General features: G+C 43.9%; 1 long non-coding RNA gene across 1 annotated transcript in view; it reads right to left on the reverse strand.

The window, feature by feature from the left end:
- The window catches only part of LOC115646884, a 37,555-nt gene that overhangs the window by 8,484 nt on the left and 11,150 nt on the right, over positions 1-17,921 (reverse strand). The window contains exon 2 of the long non-coding RNA XR_003999165.1: positions 4,794-4,956. This is a non-coding gene — a long non-coding RNA (uncharacterized LOC115646884). The remainder of the gene's footprint in view (positions 1-4,793; positions 4,957-17,921) is intronic.

The raw sequence follows: 17,921 nt of genomic DNA on the forward strand, positions 1-17,921 counted from the left end.
CGCCCCTTCTCTACCTACGCTACATTGATGACATCTTCATCATCTGGACCCATTGGAAGGAGACTCTGGAAAAATTCCACCACGATTTCAATAGCTTCCACCCCACCATCAACCTCAGCCTGGACCAATCTACATAGGAGGTCCACTTCCTAGACACCATGGTGCAAATAAGTGATGGTCACATTAACACCACCCTATACCGAAAACCTACCAACCACTATGCCTACCTTCATGCCTCCAGCTTCCATCCCAGGCACACCACACAATCCATTGTCTACAACCAAGCACTGAGGTACAACCGCATCTGCTCTAACTCCTCAAACAGAGACCAACACCTACAAAATATCCACCAAGCATTCTCAAAACTACAATACCCGCACAAGGAAATAGGGAAACAGATCAACAGAGCCAGATGTGTACCCAGAAGCCTCCTACTGCAAGACAAACCCAAGAAAGAAACCAACAGGACTCCACTGGCCATCACATACAGTCCCAGCTAAAACCCCTCCAATGCACCATCAAGGATCTATAACCCATCCTGGACAATGATCCCACACTTTCACAGGCTTTGGGTGGCAGGCCAGTCCTTACCCAAAGACAACCTGCCAACCTGAAGCATATTCTCACCAGTAACTGCACACTGCAGCATAGTAATCCTAACTCAGGAACCAATCCATGCAACAAACCTCGATGCCAACTCTGCCCACATATCTACACCAGCGACACCATCACAGGACCTAACCAGATCAGCCACACCATCACCGGTTCATTCACCTGCACATCCACCAATGTAATATACGCCATCATATGCCAGCAATGCCCCTCTGCTATGTACATCGGCCAAACTGGACAGTCTCTATGAAAAAGGATAAATGGACACAAATCAGATATTAGGAATGGCAACATACAAAAACCTGTAGGAGAAAACTTCAACCTCCCTGTCTACACAATAGCAGATCTTAAGGTTGCCATCCTGCAGCAAAAAAACTTCAGGACCAGACTTCAAAGAGAAACTGCTGAGCCTCAGTTCATCTGCAAATTTGACACCATCAGCTCAGAATTAAACAAAGACTGTGAATGGCTTGCCATCTACAAAACCAGTTTCTCCTCCCTTGGTTTTCACACCTCAGCTGCTAGAAGAGGGCCTCATCCTACCTGATTGAACTAACCTCGTTATCTCCAGCATGCCTCTTGCTTGCATATATATACCTGCCCCTGGAAATTTCCACTACATGCATCTGATGAAGTAGGTATTCACCCACGAAAGCTCATGCTCCAAAACCTCTGTTAGTCTATAAAGTGCCACAGGATTCTTTGCTGCTTTTACTTATAATGATCCACCAAACTAATCTGATAATTGAAGCACGCAATGCTAAACTTGATGTTGAGAGGGATAACACTGAAAGTCATCAGTGACATTCAACAGATTCATGAACAATGGGATGTGATCCTGAGTCCAAATTAGTAGCACAGAATATTGGCATTTCATCTGAGTTCTCCACCAATCGCAACTTACCTCTGAATTTGATGCTGAGCAGCATTATAGAGTCAAGGTCTTCCTTGTCATCATTGACTCTATTCAATCAGGTCTTACATGTTGATCTGAGCCACTGACTAATTTGTACCCTTTTGGGGTTTCTTTGGCAGTTCAACAGACTGAGTAATGAAGATCTACTTTCATCAGCTGAACAATTTCAGCAACAGAACAACAAAGAAATCTCAAAAGATCTCAGTGATTAGGTCATCTTCCTCAAATGAATATATTCCATGAACTTTAAATTGGATTGCAAGCCAAAGGAATTGCTTCAAGAAATATTAGAACTTGGACTCCTTGGGGTGTTTCCTAATATCACGGTTGCATCGTGTATTTTTGTCAGTTTGCCTGCATCAGTGGCTTCAGGTGAATGCACCTTCAATGTGTTGAAGCGGGTAATGAACTATCACCGTTCAACTATAGGACAAAAGTGTTTGAATGGGCTTGCCATGCCTAATATCAACTGTGACATTGCACAAAAGCTAGATTTTCCCCTCAATAATTAGTGCATTTGCACAGAAAAAGGCTAGAAAAGCATTTTTTAAATTAAAAAAATCAAATTATCTCTCACTTTTTTTGGTGCCTTATTTTGTTTTCATGTCATTTTTTATTTTTATTATGGCTAGAAGCCTCAAAAGCTGGAAGTGGCATGGGCCTCTCTGGACCTCTGAGAGGGCCTGCTAAATAGGAGCATACTCCAAAAATAGCTCCAGTGACATGAATGGGACTTTTCTTAGAGTAAGGTAATAAACAGCCCTGATCCAGCAAGCTCAAAAATGCAGATAGACTCATGTAGAGCCCAATTGATTTCAGTGGGGCTGTTTGGAAGCACTGAGTCTAACTGAACATGTGACCTAAGGGTGGTAAAATATGGCCCTTGCACAATTTTTTTTTAAACTGACAGATCACAGTAACTTTTCAAACCTTATAGATGTTTCATGCTTACGTGTACTTAAGTCATATAGTTTACATACAGTTTACTCAGATTGTATATTTCTTGCCATCAACTGCTCAGGAGTTGAAAATGACACCTTTGGTCTCTGTCTCGTGAAGTGCTGTATGTTTCTTGCAGTGTTCAAATAAGAAGACTACTCCGCTTCAGAAGTTGGTCCAATAAAAGATATTACCTCATCCTTGTCTCTCTAATAATCTGCTTCAGAAATTCTTTACACCATTGCTACAATATTTGTATAGTGACACAGATGTGCATGATACTTTATACAGAGGAAGGAAATACAGTTGCAATCTTTAAGAAGTATACAGTTTACAAAGGTATTTCTCCTGCTAGAAAGTACTGCAGCTACTAATGTTTTCAGGTTCTAGCCTCTATTGTAAGTTCCTTAGGCTAGACAGTCTGTACATAGCACCAGGCACAACTATGGCTCTGTACAGAGATGTTACAATACTAACGCACATCTGAAGTAGAACAGTCTTCCTTATACCCAATGGACCTCAAGTTAAAGGAATTTTAGGGTGGTGGATTTCTAGCACTTGGCAAGTTTTCTGCACTGCACAGTAAAAAGGGCAAATATGACAGTGGAAAACCTGAAATTAATATTCATTTCTATTGAACACTGAAAAACCTACAAAAAGCAAAAGAACTCCACTCCTCTGTTCTGCACACAGATGTGCACAGGGTGCAATTTTCAAACACAGAGACTTAAAAAGACATTGAAATCCCACAACTGGATGCTCAAATTGGGACACATGCATATAAAAATTATGTCCCCTAATGCTGCCATGAATATTCAAATGTGGGCATCAGGAATTGAAAGAGCTATTCCTGCTGACTGAACTTGGGCAAGTCATTTCACCTCTCTGTGCCTCTGTTTCATCCTTTGCCTTGTCGTTAGGGCAGAGACTGTTGTTTGTTGGATGTTTAGCACAGGGGCGGCCCAATATCTTTCTGGACCTCTAGGCACTTGTGTAATGCTTATAATTATTAAGAAGATAATTGTTCCTCCTCAAAATGCTGTGCTATCTGAATCTTGAGCAAATTCAGAAGAAACTAAAGAATATTAATAGGAAGAAACTAAATAATATTAATAGGAAGAAAGGAGCTAGTAGCCACTCACTTATATTAGCACATCATGGGAAGGAAGAGTAGTAGGCTAGGAGTCATGATGTCCGTGTCAGGTCATGATCCAGATGACCTATGGAGGATGGAATGGTTCAGATACCAGATAGCCTATCTTGCATGTGTCCAATGCCTCCTCTTCTTGCATAAAGAGAACCTCAGCTACCCCACTTTCAGACTTCACTTGATGGAGTGGAAGCAGTAAGAGAGGAACTTCAATGCAGAAGAGGAGAGGCCTGTAATGTTGACTTTAAAATTCAAAAACAATGATGCATTTGACCCTCCTCTTCAATTCCAATATAAAATGGCAAAATTTAATCATTAAAAATTAAATTGTTATGTGAAATGAAGTTTTAAAGGCAGAACTTAAAGTGTATGAACCAGACAGGAAAGGTGCACCAGGTCTAGGTACTTGTTGGGGGGAGGGGTATATGCAAAGGTTGGAGCTAGGTCGCATTTAGTCTTAATCAGACAGTGCTAACTGAATATGTCCTGAAAGCTAATCAATTAAAAAAAAAAGGTAGTATGGACCACAAAGGGCAATATTCTCAGCCCTGCTCCATTGCGTGTATGCCTCCCAAGGGAACGCTGCTATAGCATTCCTTGTCAGGGATAGCCCCAGTGTTAGGGAGACTCCAGTAGATTAAAAGCTGGTGAAACTGGCGCTCTCTGCATTGAGGAAGGCAGGTTGGCTCGAGGCAATATTTTGCTGGGCCCAGGGCAAACTTAGGCCCACATCCCATCCCACAGAGATACTACTTAAAGAAAGAAAAAATATTTTTCAAATGGCATAGATAGTCTTCAGAAAATTGCCAGTACAGTGTTTGGTAGGTAGCACTCCAAACAAGCCAGTCTCCTAAAATCTTCTCTGTTGTTGGAAATCTTACGTCAGAGAAGAAATTCAGGAAAACTATGGCCATCAACATCTTTGGGCCTTGATGTCACTACCTTCCATATTTCTTTGAAATTGGTACTCTAGATAGAACCATTTTTTTGACAAAACAGAATCTGTAATATGTTTAGGTCACAATCCTGGATCTTAAAAAAACAACAACAAAAAACCAAACCAAACCAAAAACACACCCCTCCCCACACCCCACATGATTCATTAATAATGCAGCACTACTCTCTCTCCTGCTTCTTGCAAGCTTGCCTCTGAGACTGGTGGTGGTATTACTTAACCTGTTTGGAAGTTATTCGATTAGAATCATGATTCGTCTGGCTGCTTTTCATCATAAACTTCCACAGTCTCTGTACTGAAATCACCTTCACCTTGCTGTTTTCATTCATCCAGTTCCTCACTTTGTGAATTGCCTGAGCCAAACTGTTGAGAGGCCTTCTCTGTCTGGAAAAATAGAGGATATCAGTCAGTCCTCCAATCTTCTTCTCTTTCCCTTTCTTTAAGCTCCTAATGGTTCTGGCAATCTGATTTGTATTTATAGCCAGACATAGTAGTATGGCACATATATTAATGATACACCAGTGATAAATGCCTTCTTGGCACTCTAGTGAGACTGTTCTGTCCCTTGGATCTGATCTCAATTCTTAGCCCATTGAGGCACCTGGAATTTTGCTTCTAACACTGCTTCTGATTGGCCCAGGTAAATCTTGCAAGAACTTGTGAGATATGAATGCCACATAGGTACAAACATATTCACTGAGATTATATAGCTAATATTAGTCAAACACAAACATCTAGATTTTAGCCTGAATTTTTTCACCCATGGTGATTAGCTTGTGATCCTCTGCTTAGGCTTCTTGTGCTGACGTGTACAAGGATATTCCAGAATTGCCTACCAGGCCCACAGGTTACCTTACGAATCTAGAAAAGCAGACAGCTGTTGCTTGCTGTAGCAGACAAAAGCCACTGGTAACTCCAAGTTCAAATCCAAGGAACAAGTTTTTTTCAGCATAGGTACAAAATGCCACAGCCCAATGATCAGTTGCGGATGACAGGCCGATGAATTGACTGCCCGTACACAGATGAATGCTGTCCACAGAGGCAAAAGTTAAATCTTTGTACATCTTTTTATACCCAAAATGACACCCTATTTTTAGCAATACCCCCTCCTCTGATTTGTTATATAATATGTATGACCGAATATAAAATTCCACATTACACACTCCATTATGTAACAGGTTTATCTACTTATTAACAATAACAAAGCTATTAATCTTAGCATTTGACAGGAACTTCCCTTATTTACCCTGACTGTGTTTTCATTGTCCTGTACGCAAGACAGGTACATTCAGGAGCATCCCAAAAATTAAATTGGATATTTAGAAAGCCAAGGCGGCTTTGTTTATACTCCTTCCCAAAAGGGTTATTGATCACATTAAATTAGACCAACATTTGTATTGTATATGTATTTGCTTATATATTACTCTCTAATGCAAGATATATTTGATCCATTAAGTACACTTAAACCCTTATCATCTTACATGAGGCAAGTTCACCTAATCACAGTTTCATTTCTTTACACTCTCCCAACTGAGACCTCATTGGTCCCTAAGAAACAACATAGATATCACATTATTTTTCTAAGAACAGCTTTGATTTTGCATTATTGGTTTTAGCTGCCAGTATTCGAATCGCAATTCTCACTTGGCAATACATTTTAACAATGCTATTACAATTAGAAGCTAAAGCACAATGAATATATATATATGAACTTATACAAATGCATGAATATGTTCCTATGTTAAATGTATTCACAATTTTGTTCCATATGTTAGGTAAATAAAAATTTGCTATGTTTTGTTCGTTTTTTTTTTACTGTCCTCCCACAAGTTGGTTCATACTTTCCTTCCTTTCAAATACTGTTACTAGATTAAGGCTTAATGGAGGAATAGGCCCCATAAATTGTGGGTGAGTATCAGTCAAAAAATACTGCCTTTTTAACCAAGTTTAATGTAGGTTTAAGGTATATGTTTAAATGGTACCTTTATTTGTTAATTTTAAGCACTTTGCCTTCTTTCATACACCATGCCATAATAGAGCTTTTGCAGGTGAGATCAATCCAACCATAAGTAGTAGTATGATTTAAAATACATTTGGTGTTATTACCGACATGAACCATGTCCACACATCTTGGATGCCAATTTGACAGGTAGACTGAGCAGTTTGTGCTCCCTACCACTCCACAACAAAGTGCATCGCTGCATCACAGGTGCAAAGAAAAGTAGATTTTAAAATTCTGGCAGCATTCCAAATGGGGTTTGTCCCCTGGATCATTGTTCTTCACCAACATATGCACCCACAGTAGGTATCACTTTATTATCATTAACCTACTATAATTTCCCTATAGAGAATTTGACTTACCACAAATTTTTAGGTCAAGGTTGGCAATTGAATTTTTAATATTATTGCAATCAGATTAGAATGATTACTGAACACATTTCAGAGGTTACCATTGCAGAGGCATAACTATATTTTGGACACTTTGGCTGTGTACTTTTTCATCTTTGTAATTTGATTTAAATGAGAATAATTGATGAAATGTGGGATAACTTCCTGCTGAAGGTCAATTAATTCTAGCTCCAACTGAGACAGCAAATATGCTTGCTGTACATGTTATAACAATTGAAACATTTATAAAGCCACCTCCTGTTGGATCAATTATTTCAGTGATTTTACCTACAGAAGTTATTATTTGGGCCAGCATTTTCATCATACACACATCTATAATTTCTTCCTTTGTCCCATCTAGGGTTGCCAGTTTTGGCTGAATGTATTCCTGGAGGTTTCATCACATGACATAATCTTTAATTACAGATTAATCTGTAATTCCTGGACACTCCAGGACAATCCTGGAGGGTTGGCAACTTTACACAAATCCTAATATGGCTGGGACTAAGAACTTGGTTAGTTCATGTTTGATATTCCCACCTAAATTTAGTGTCATATGTATTAATACCAGAACCAGCTAATGCGAACCACTCACTAAGATCTCTTTTCTGTCTTATGGGTCCTTGTTCTTCCTGATCCAATGCAACCTAGACGCTCTAACCAATATTCAGGGCTGGGCTGGGAATCAGAGAGCTGTAACTGGCTCCCTGACAGCCCTGCTTCTGCTGCACCCAGCACAAGCTGAATGCTGCAGAGAATCCTGCCCTAAATCTTTTAGCATATGTTAGCCAACACTGAGAGTGTTGTGATACTATTAGAAAGGGCTAGTGTATTCTCTGTGTACCACAAACTTGGAGTCCAGCACTGTAGACACTACAAGCATTAGGCTCTAAAGCCTCTACCTGAAGTTGGTCCCCATGAACACATACACTTCCTTGTAATGGGCAATTACTTTACTAGGATGGGCATAAACTAAAGGTGACTCTTCACTGCAGAATTAACTCAAGTTATCTATATTTGAGTTAACACCTCTCAAGTTAGCCTATCTTGAGTGATAGCAGTCACAGCGAGAAATAACGTGAGCTGCTATATTCACAGTGCCACGTCACTCGCTCATCTTACCACTACGTCTGAGGTTATAGTTCATGGTTCTTAGGGATGTAGTAGGCTGAGCTACTCTTTTCTAGTGAATTATGGGAGAAGTTGTCTGTTCTTGTTGGGCACAGAGGGGAAATGTGGGAAGGCATTGGAGGATTAGTGGCACTCAGGCAGGGCCGGCTTTAGGCCGATTTGCCTGATTCCCCTGAATCGGGCCCTGCGCTTAAGAGGGCCCTGTGCTGGAGCCTTTTTAATTTTTACTCACCCAGCAGCGCTCCGGGGGGTCTTCAGCAGCATTTCAGCGGCGGGCCCTTCACTCACTCTGGGTCTTCGGTGGCATTTCAGCGGCAGGTCCTTGAATGCCAGGGAAGACCCGGAGTGAGTGAAGGACCTGATGCCGAAGTGCTGCCGAAGACCCAGAGTGCCGCCGGGTGAGTACAAATCGGGCCCCAAACTTGTTAAAGCCTGCCCTGCACTCAAGTACAGCTAGCCTGCATTCTCAGTAGAGTAGTCATATTAACAGCTGCCAAGTTGTGTTGACTTGAGCTTTAGCCTATTGCCCTTGATAGGCCAGCAAACTTGAGTTAAAAACACCACCACAATCAAGTTAAGGATTTCTGCCGGTGGATGGGACTTGGATTAGGAGCAATACCTGAGTAATCACTTTGCAGTGAAGACAGATTGAAAGAGGTACAAATACCCTAGTCACAATTACTAGCCCATCCCTAGGAACCCTCCTGTCCAATTAAAACTAATTTAAATTTAATTTTTCATATATTTTCTTTTGTTTTACTATAACTGAACTCCAGGGCTGTGTGTGACATACGAGCAGTGGGCTAAGGTAAATTGAGCTTATGCTTCTTTGGGGATGAGGATCTGGGATTTCTGTGGGTAACCAGTGATCTGGGCTGGATACCACAGGGGGACACTTTGAAGGTACTCAGGTTGGGGTGCATCTATTGCCATCCAGCAAGATTGGGATAGCCCAGAGGAGACTGCTTGCGTGGCTGGCAGGCTAGTTGTGCAAAGGAATTAACATCCCAATAGCACAGGCAAGACTCCCTCACTCTGGAGACAAGTGGCAACAAGGTAATTTTCATCCCTGGGAGAAGTGTCACAGTGACAGACTGCCCAATAGTGGCTAGATCCTTTCCCATGAGGTCAGTCAGGTTGGCAGAAGGCACCCAATCATGAGCAAACAGTTTTTTGCAATACCTACAGTTACCTTTGTGAGAAGCTATTACAGTTCTAAGAATGAGCACTAATGTTAATGTACCACTGACACATAGAACTATCCCTGTAGTTTTCCCTCATATTACATAACAATGTGTTAAATTGCTATTAATTTAAAAAGGGATCACTGGCTAAAAGCGATGTGTTGTTGGTATGGTAAGCATAGTGTAGGAGTGCATGGCTCTCCCTCCCCATCAGTCTCTGAGAGAGGTCATGCCCCCTCAGGTCCTAGCAAGGCAAAGAGCACTGGAGAATTAGCAGTCTCCAAGGCCCTGACCCTCTAGGCAGGGCCAGGCACCCACCAGTCTAGGGGCTCAGGCCCTCTAAGCAGGGCTGAGTGCCAGCCAGTCTGATGTCTTAGCTCTGGCAGACAGAGAAATGCAGGCCTCCTGGCCTAAAGTGGGGAGGCTGCCACCTCAGGAATGGCATTAGCAGCAGGGGGCATGGGAACTTGGGCCCACTCTCCTTCACAAGATCCCAGCCCGGGGCCCTAACAGTGGCGGAGTGTTCCACCACTGGGTCAATGGGTATCCAACAGAAACATGCTGACCAGTTCTGTGGCAATAGCACAACTGGCTTAAAGTCTAGTATCCCGAGGCTACTTCCTACACTCTCCTCCCTGTGTACTTGTATCTCAGGTTTGTCCTTCATCTCCCCAGGGTACATCACCAACAGCAGTCCCAGTAGCTCCTCACATCCTGGTTGGCTGGCAGATCTACCAGATCTGGTGAGTCCTTAGTGCTGCAGATGTCCTCTTCAGGCTCCTGCTGTAGCAGTGGGTGGGAAGTGTCTGTTTCCCTCAGTGACTCCAGCCTAACTGAGCTGCTGGGCCCACTCTTTATACTTCCTGTCCTGCCCCTCCGCTTCCAGCTGAGTGGGTGTGGGTGTCCTGGCTCCGCCCACCAAGAAGTGGGCAGGAGGTTCCTTCCTGTTAGTCTGAGGAAGGCCACACCCCATCACTACAATAGTTTAACACTATACTCAGCTATATAAAACCACAAAGATCTTATAAATATTAGGCATGACACAATATGTGAATATTATATTTCATGTTAGAAAAAGTACTCTTGTATTTTCACCCTGAATTCTTCTAAAACTTAGTTGAAATATGTGGCATAAGCAACATGTAACAATGGGTGGCAAATCGGGGATAGTTACAGGTTCTTCATCATGCCATAGGGTTCTTAAAGCTTAGGTTCAAAATATGGCTTGGTTAAAGGTGACAAATTTTCACTCTTTAAACTGCTTTGTATATGTATGGTGCTATATACAAATAAGCAGGAGCAGGGAGTTGAATCTTGGCTTTAGGGGCTTGTAATGAAGTGAGATTCACCAGCATGGTGCCTCCTGTTGGTTGTCTCAGGAATGAACTCTCCAGCATACAGAGCGCCTCCTACTGGCCAGTGGTCACACTTGCCGCTGGCCCATGTCCTCCCAAACCCTGGTGCTTCTTTACCTCAGGGTTCTGCCCCCAGCAGTACCCCCTTACTCTGGGCTTCCCAGGGAAACCCCCAACCCTCTAAACCCACCTTCCCTCAGTGGCTACTGCCCATCATCATCTAGCTTCCGCTCACTGGGGCAGACTGCAGTCTGTAATAGCCTTTTCCTGTCCTCGGGCTGCCCCTCTGCAGCCCCAGTACCTTTTCATAGGCCTTCCTCAAGGCCTGCAGCCTGGGGGTTTACCAGGCTGAAGCTCCTCAGCTCCCTTGCCCTATTCTCCAGCACTGCTCTGCTCTGCTACAGGTACCTTGCTCCTAGGCAACTAACCCTTCCCACTCCTGAGCTAGAGTGAGACTCCTTCAGCTCCTGACCCCCAGTCCTCTTATAAGCTGTGGCCGCTTCCCCAATCAGCTTAGCTTGGCTGCTTTTAACGCCTGTTCTCCAGGAGTGGGGCAGTTGCCCCACTACAGGGCTGCTGCCTAAAACCGTGATCTTGTACATAGAAGCTGCTCCCTCAGCTAAGTGAAGGGAGGTGGCTTACAAAGATCCATTAGAGGCTTTACCTGCAATCACAGCAGCATGCTTGCAATATAAGTGGTGGTGAGAGGAGAAATGTGCAACTTTGCCACCACACATCGATATTATCTGGGGATAAAGGGAGAGCACTGATTCTTCCTCCTCAGCTAAATGCAGAGAGAGAGAGAGCTCTCCCTGCCTTCTCTAAGCAACATTCCTCCCACAATTCCTCTCCATACCAGCTATGGAGAACTGCTGTTTAACTGGATACGTTTTTGCATCTTGCATCTCTCCCTTCTTAAGCAAGTCAAGCACACCTTGACTAGGAAACACTGGTGTAGTCACAAACCCATCCCCACTTCCAACACAGACCCATGCCCTGCCTCTGTAGATCTGCTGCCAAGCATGTCTCCATAGCACAAAGGGGGCACAGAATGCCCCCATGAGGCCTCGCCATCTCTCATTCCTCCTAGTATAGTGGTGATGGGCTGACTGCTTTGTGTCTGCAGGCCCACTTAGCCCAGACAGAAAGATTGCCAGCCGTTGCAAATTGAGGGAAATTTAGATAGTCTGTAGCCATGTTGGGCCCAGGATCTTAGAGAGAAACGATGAATGAGGTGATATCTTTTATTGGACCAGCTTCTGTGGGTGAAAGAGACAAGATTTTGAGCCCAGACCTGAAGAAGAGTGCTGTGTAAGCTTGTCGCTTTCACAAACAGCAATTGTTCCAATAAAAAAGATATTATTTCACCCACCTTTTCTCTCTGGATTATAGATTAAAAAAACTTGTTCTTTTCAAAAAGAAGCTATACTCATTGAACAAAGAATGGCTATGAAGGTGCCTCTGATACCTCATAAAGAGAATTGAGGTACTAGACATTGTCGGAATTGCTTTTGTCACTGAAAGTGCTGCATTATGCTGTACCCTTAACATACCATACTGTCAGGGAGACTGGATGCCTCAGAGAACTAGGTAATAGAATGTAGAACTTTTATATAAGTTGCCAGCTCAAAGCCAGTTCAGGTCAGTAGCAGATGACATTTATCAACTGATGGATAATTAACAGCCTCCTAGGTGGAATTTGTTGGTTGTTCTCATGCTGGGGCCAAGTAGAAGGGCTAGATATCTAGGGCTATTCCTTCATTAGCAATGAAATAAGACAAATGTGCTTTAGTAATAGGAGGGAAATACTTTGCTAAGAGAAGAACAATATTTCTAGATGACCAAAGGAAAAAAAAGTCATATTAGATAGAGTTTGTCTTTCTAAAAATTAAAGTTTAAGATGATTTTTCAAAAACTGAACAAGTATTTGGACTTCTAAACTCCAGTCCAGCAAAGCTTCAGGGATCTACTCTCCTACTTAAAGTTAGGCACATACTCAAATGCCTTGCTGAATCAAGCAGCTGTTAAGATAAATATTGGAAATTTCTACACAATAAGTCATCTAAAGAATATGATGGATTGAGATGCATGAAAAAATTAGATATTTAAAATGAGTTCTAAAGTTGATGATGTAGACACAATTATAATGCTTGTTTTAAACAATGCTCTAAGTTTCATGTTAACACCAGTGGTGAGCTGGAGCCACTTCCCACCGGTTTACAGGAACTGGTTGTTAAATTTAGAAGCCCTTTTAGAACCGGTTGTCCCACGTGGGACAACTGGTTCGAAAAGGGCTTTTAAATTTAACAACCGTAAAGCTCCAGCAGCTCCCCACCCCCGGCCCCAGTTCACCTCTGCCTCCTCCCCTGAACTCAGGAAGCCTGGGAGTGCTGAGGAGGGTGGCTTTACGGGGGGGGGGGGGGAACGAGGACGGCCCCGGCCGGGCAGCGTGCCCCAACCCCAACTCTGGCTTCGCTCCCGGCCTGGTGGCGTGGCCCGACTCTGGCCCCGGCAGCTTGGCCCACTCTGGCCCCAGCCCCAGCCAGGCGCCCAGGCTGGGCGGTGTGTCCCGGACCTGGCTTCAGTACCAGCCAGGCGGCATGTCCCAGCCCGGCTCCAGTCCCGGTGGCGTGGTCCGGTCCCAGCCCGGCCCCGGTCCTGACTCCAGCTGGCCAGGCAGCATGGCTCCAGCCCGGCCCCGACTTCGGCCGGGCACCCCCAGCCGAATGGTCCTGGCTGAGCAGCTCCGGCCTGGGGCAGCATCCCCGGCTCGGCCTCCAGTGCGGTAAGGGGGCAGGGAGCAGGGAGGGGGTGTTGGAAGAGGGCAGGGGATTTCGGGGGTGGGTGGATAGGGGTCGGGGCGGTCAGAGGGCAGGGAATAGGGGGATTGAATGAGGGCAAGGGTTCTGGGGGGCGATCAGGAATGAGAGAAGGGATTGGATGGGATGGCGGGGGGTAGTCAGGGGACAATGAAGGAGGGGTTGATGGGGCAGGGGTCCCGGGGAGATGGCATCAAGGAACGTCGGGGGTTGGATAGGGCAGGAGTCCCCTGGGGCAGGGGGGGCATGACCCCCCTCGTGGGGTGAGGAGGAGGGAACCGGTTGTTAATTTTTTGGCAGCTCATCACTGGTTAACACTGTACATAGGAAGTAAGCGTAATGAGAAGTCAAGTTGTATATTCATATCTGAATTTGAAAGCAATGGAGAGTTCTGCTTAAAATCATGGCATTATAAAAGCAAAGACCTCCTCTACGCTATCGCATCATCAAAGTGCAACTTGCTCTCTACCCCCTCTTGGAAATACAAATAATTCATGATGTTTATGACTGAGAATGTTTGTAGAACTTTAACAAAGCTTGCAACCATCATCAACTGCACAAGAACAGGAGCTTTGTTCATCAAGATGCATATGTAATTTATTCCATGTAAAACCATCATCACAAATATTGTAAATGCCATGGATGATAAGTGACAGTGCAACAGCAAACAAAACTGGCTTTGTTCCACCACATAAGAGCGAGGTGACCCCTCTCTGACCTATTTGTTTTTGTCTAGGGGACAGAAATGCTCATTTAGTAGTCTGAAAGCTCAACAGAAATTGAATGAGGAAAATCTTAATAAAGATGGCACTTGTTAGAAAAATAAATGTAAAGAAATATAGTCCGTGATTGTGATGTTGGCAAAACAGCTGCTAGCTCTTGCCAAGGCATTAGGTCTGAGCTGAGTATTAGCAAATTTATGGCTGGAAACCAGTCTGTTTACCTGTTTGTTAGTATGGTTAAGATAGGTACTGAACTGATAACAATGCGTTTAGACTTTATGAAATGCTTGTAAGTGGCTGCATTAATGTCACTTATAATGCCTGTGTCCTACGCTATAAGGCAGTGGTTTTCAAAAAATTTTTGTTGACTGATCCCTTTTCAAATGAAATGTTAATCACGGGCCCCCAAATGAGAAACCGATTGACAAAAGTGTGTGTGTACTTCATATAAGCACATACTATTAGCAATGCTTTAAGAAAAAGAGTACAAGAGTACTTACAGACATCACTGAGATGGGTGTGCCGGCATCTTACTGCATTGGTGTGCATCATTGGTGTGATGGTTGACAAGCAAACTTGTAAATCATTATACCGCTGCTAGAAGGTAATACTTACGTGTTTGCTATATAACTGTAGAATGTATGTTCTGAACTATGTAACTCACCAAACAAGAAAAACAAACAAACTTTACCTAGTGCAAAATGCTAAATCTCTATGAACGGTACAGGTCTGTTGCATCTTATGTGCATTTAACATTCGCGATTTCAGATTTACGCAGTCGGCAAAAACAAAAACATAACACAAAAAAAGAGAAAAATAATTTTAATACTGTACCTGTAGTGCGGGCGATTCCGCCCGCCATTCAACTCAATGTAATTTTGACTATACGTGGTTTTTGGTTTACTCGCTAACCGTGGAATGGAACCCCCGCGTAAGATGAGACTCGTCTGTATTATCTCTTGCCCATGAGGAAGGATGATCAAAACTAAAATGGGCCAAAGTCTTTATAGAGAGATTAGGAACCATGGCCAAAGGGAGATGAAGGGGTGGCACCTGCGAACGGAGCAGTGTGCAGAGCCACCTTGCCATACCTCTGCGTAGGAGCTGGAGGATGGACATGACACTGCTCCCAGGAGTTGCTTGTGGTAAGTGACTGATCCCCTCCCATGCCCCACCCTCCTGCCCCTGCTCTGATCCCCCCCACCCTCCAAACCCCTTGGTCCCAGCCCGTAGCACCCTTCTGCACCCCAATCCCTCATTTCCCACCCCACCCCAGAGCCTGCACACCCCTCACCCCCTCCTGCACCCCCACCCCCAATTTCATGAACATTCATGGCCCATCATACAATTTGCATACCCCGATCTGGCCCTTGGGCCAAAAAGTTTGCCCCTTGATAGATACTTAAAAGTGGTGGTTTTTTGGAGGGGGGGGCAAGACAGGTTTCTTTTAACATATCTGTTAAGGCTTAAGGTGTATAAATATGAAGAGTTTATGTAAATGATTTAATAACCTAATTTGTATAATCTGTGGATATTGACTGCTTTTTACATAAATGACCAAAAGTAATTAGTTTACAACAAATTTAAGTTCAGAACATAAAGCCCACTGTCTGTTTCTCCATCTATGCATCCTCAGTTCTTTCTAACTTTCTTCATCTCAGTCATAGGTACTGATTTTTTCCCCTTACTACAAAAGATCATGAGAGGGGCCTGAAAGCTGTTCAGCAGATAGCTCACCCCTATATCCACTATTGCACCAGGTCATCTCTCATGTGGGAATCAAGGGTCATGTGTAATGAAACAAAGTTCAATAAGAATTTTACATGTGAACAATAAGCAAACAAAATCTGTATTGTCCAGTGAGATGCACAGACAAGGTGCCAGCCATGTGTGCGTGGGGAAGTTTAAAGATCTGGTGGGGTATTGGCCCTATCTGCACAAAGACTGGGCTGTGAACTTAAATATCCTGGCTAAATCTCAGTCGGGGGGAGGAGATTCCCTTGCCTCCCCCTTAAAATTCTCTTGCAGCTGCTTTCCCCCAGCACAGCCACCTATGTTTCCCCCAGTCAGCAACCAATTTCATTACCAGATGCTGCTGCTTGTATTTACTGAACTACAGTGGCCCACTACCAAAGATGGTGTTCCCTTGCTTCTTCCAGACCTAGGGTTCTTTCCTGTTACAGGGACCTTACTAGGGCTGGCTCTTTGTACATTTGGTTCTAGGGTTCTCTAAAGCCATACTCTGTTGCATGAGGGCCCCAAGGATAGATGTGAAGGTGGATAAAGAGATAAGTTTCCCAACACTTATGGAGAGAGCCACCCAAACATGGAGGGGGGCGCAATATAGGAAAAGGCACAAGGGCACTTTTTTGAAAATTTAACAAGTGGATAATGCAGTCTGGCATCTCGGGCTCATCAGAAGCGAGAGTTGACAACTCAATAGCAAATCAAAACATGATAGGCAGAGTGGGGATAGGCTGGAAAGGACCTTGAAAGTGAATACTTATGTTTGATGCAATAGAGAAAAGGGAGACAGCTGGAGTGATGGAAAGAGAGGACTGACATAATCAAAGTGATGGGCTAGGAAAATGATTCTGGCAGCAGCTTCCAAGTGGATATGAGCAGAACAAGATGGCATTTGTCAATGCCAGAGCAAATGATGTTGCAGTAATTTCAGTGCAAGATGAAGAGAACCTGGACAAGAGTTTTAGCTGTGTGGACGGATAAGAAAGGTCATATCTTAGCAATGTCATACAGAAAGATTCAGCAAGATTTAGGTATTGCCTAGATGTGAGGACCATACAACTATTAGCCAGGATGGGCAAGGAATGGTTTCCCTAGCCTCTGTTTGTCAGAGGGTGGAGATGGATAGCAGGAGAGAGATCACTTGATCATTGCCTGTTAGGTTCACTCCCTCTGGGGCACCTGGCATTGGCCACTGTTGGTAGACAGGATGCTGGGCTGGATGCACCTTTGGTCTGACCTGGTACGGCCGTTCTTATGGTCTTATAAGAGGAGGATACAGGCCCATTGTATTGCAGTCTCAGAGCAAATGGACCCCTGTAGGTACCATGCCAAATGCCACTCCCTGCCTGTTCTCACCTCTCTAATACAAATGGTGAAAAAAGTGAATTAAAAATTAATGTCAAACAAAAATACAGTAGCTGTGTTGGCCCTGATACTGTAATAATTAGAGGCCAAGAAATTGGAGTAATGTGGAATCTCATAACCTCCTCTTCTAGATGTTGCAGTTTTCCTGACGGAGCAGTTATGGGCAGCAATCTATGACTAGAAAGAGGTGGAAAAAAACAAAAAGCCCTGACAGTGCTCAGTATTTAGTGGATCTGATCTTGGAAAAAAACCCAAAAAACACCCCCTCTGAGCCCCCCAGATTCTAAGAGAATGTCTAGAGTGGAGCAGGTGGTGTGATTTCCAATTCAAGTAGACAGATCAGAGCTAGTGCGCAAAATGGCAGCGTAGCAATGGTTGCATGGACAGTAAGATGAGCTAGTCACCTCAAGTACAATCCCATATGAACCCTTAGATCAAGGGTAGACAAACCGTGGCTCATGAGCCACATCTGGCTCTTTTACAGTTAAAGTGCAGCTCGTGGCGCCCCCCCCAACCTCCCCCATTCTTCACCTACCAGACTTGGGGTGGGGGTGCTTGGGACCTGTGCCTTACAGCACGGTGGTGGGTTAGGGGATTTTGCCTAGTGGGGAGGGTGGTCTCAGTGCTTCAGCTCTGTGG

Source organism: Gopherus evgoodei, chromosome 1 (genome assembly GCF_007399415.2).
Source record: "Gopherus evgoodei ecotype Sinaloan lineage chromosome 1, rGopEvg1_v1.p, whole genome shotgun sequence".
NCBI lineage: Eukaryota > Metazoa > Chordata > Testudines > Testudinidae > Gopherus > Gopherus evgoodei.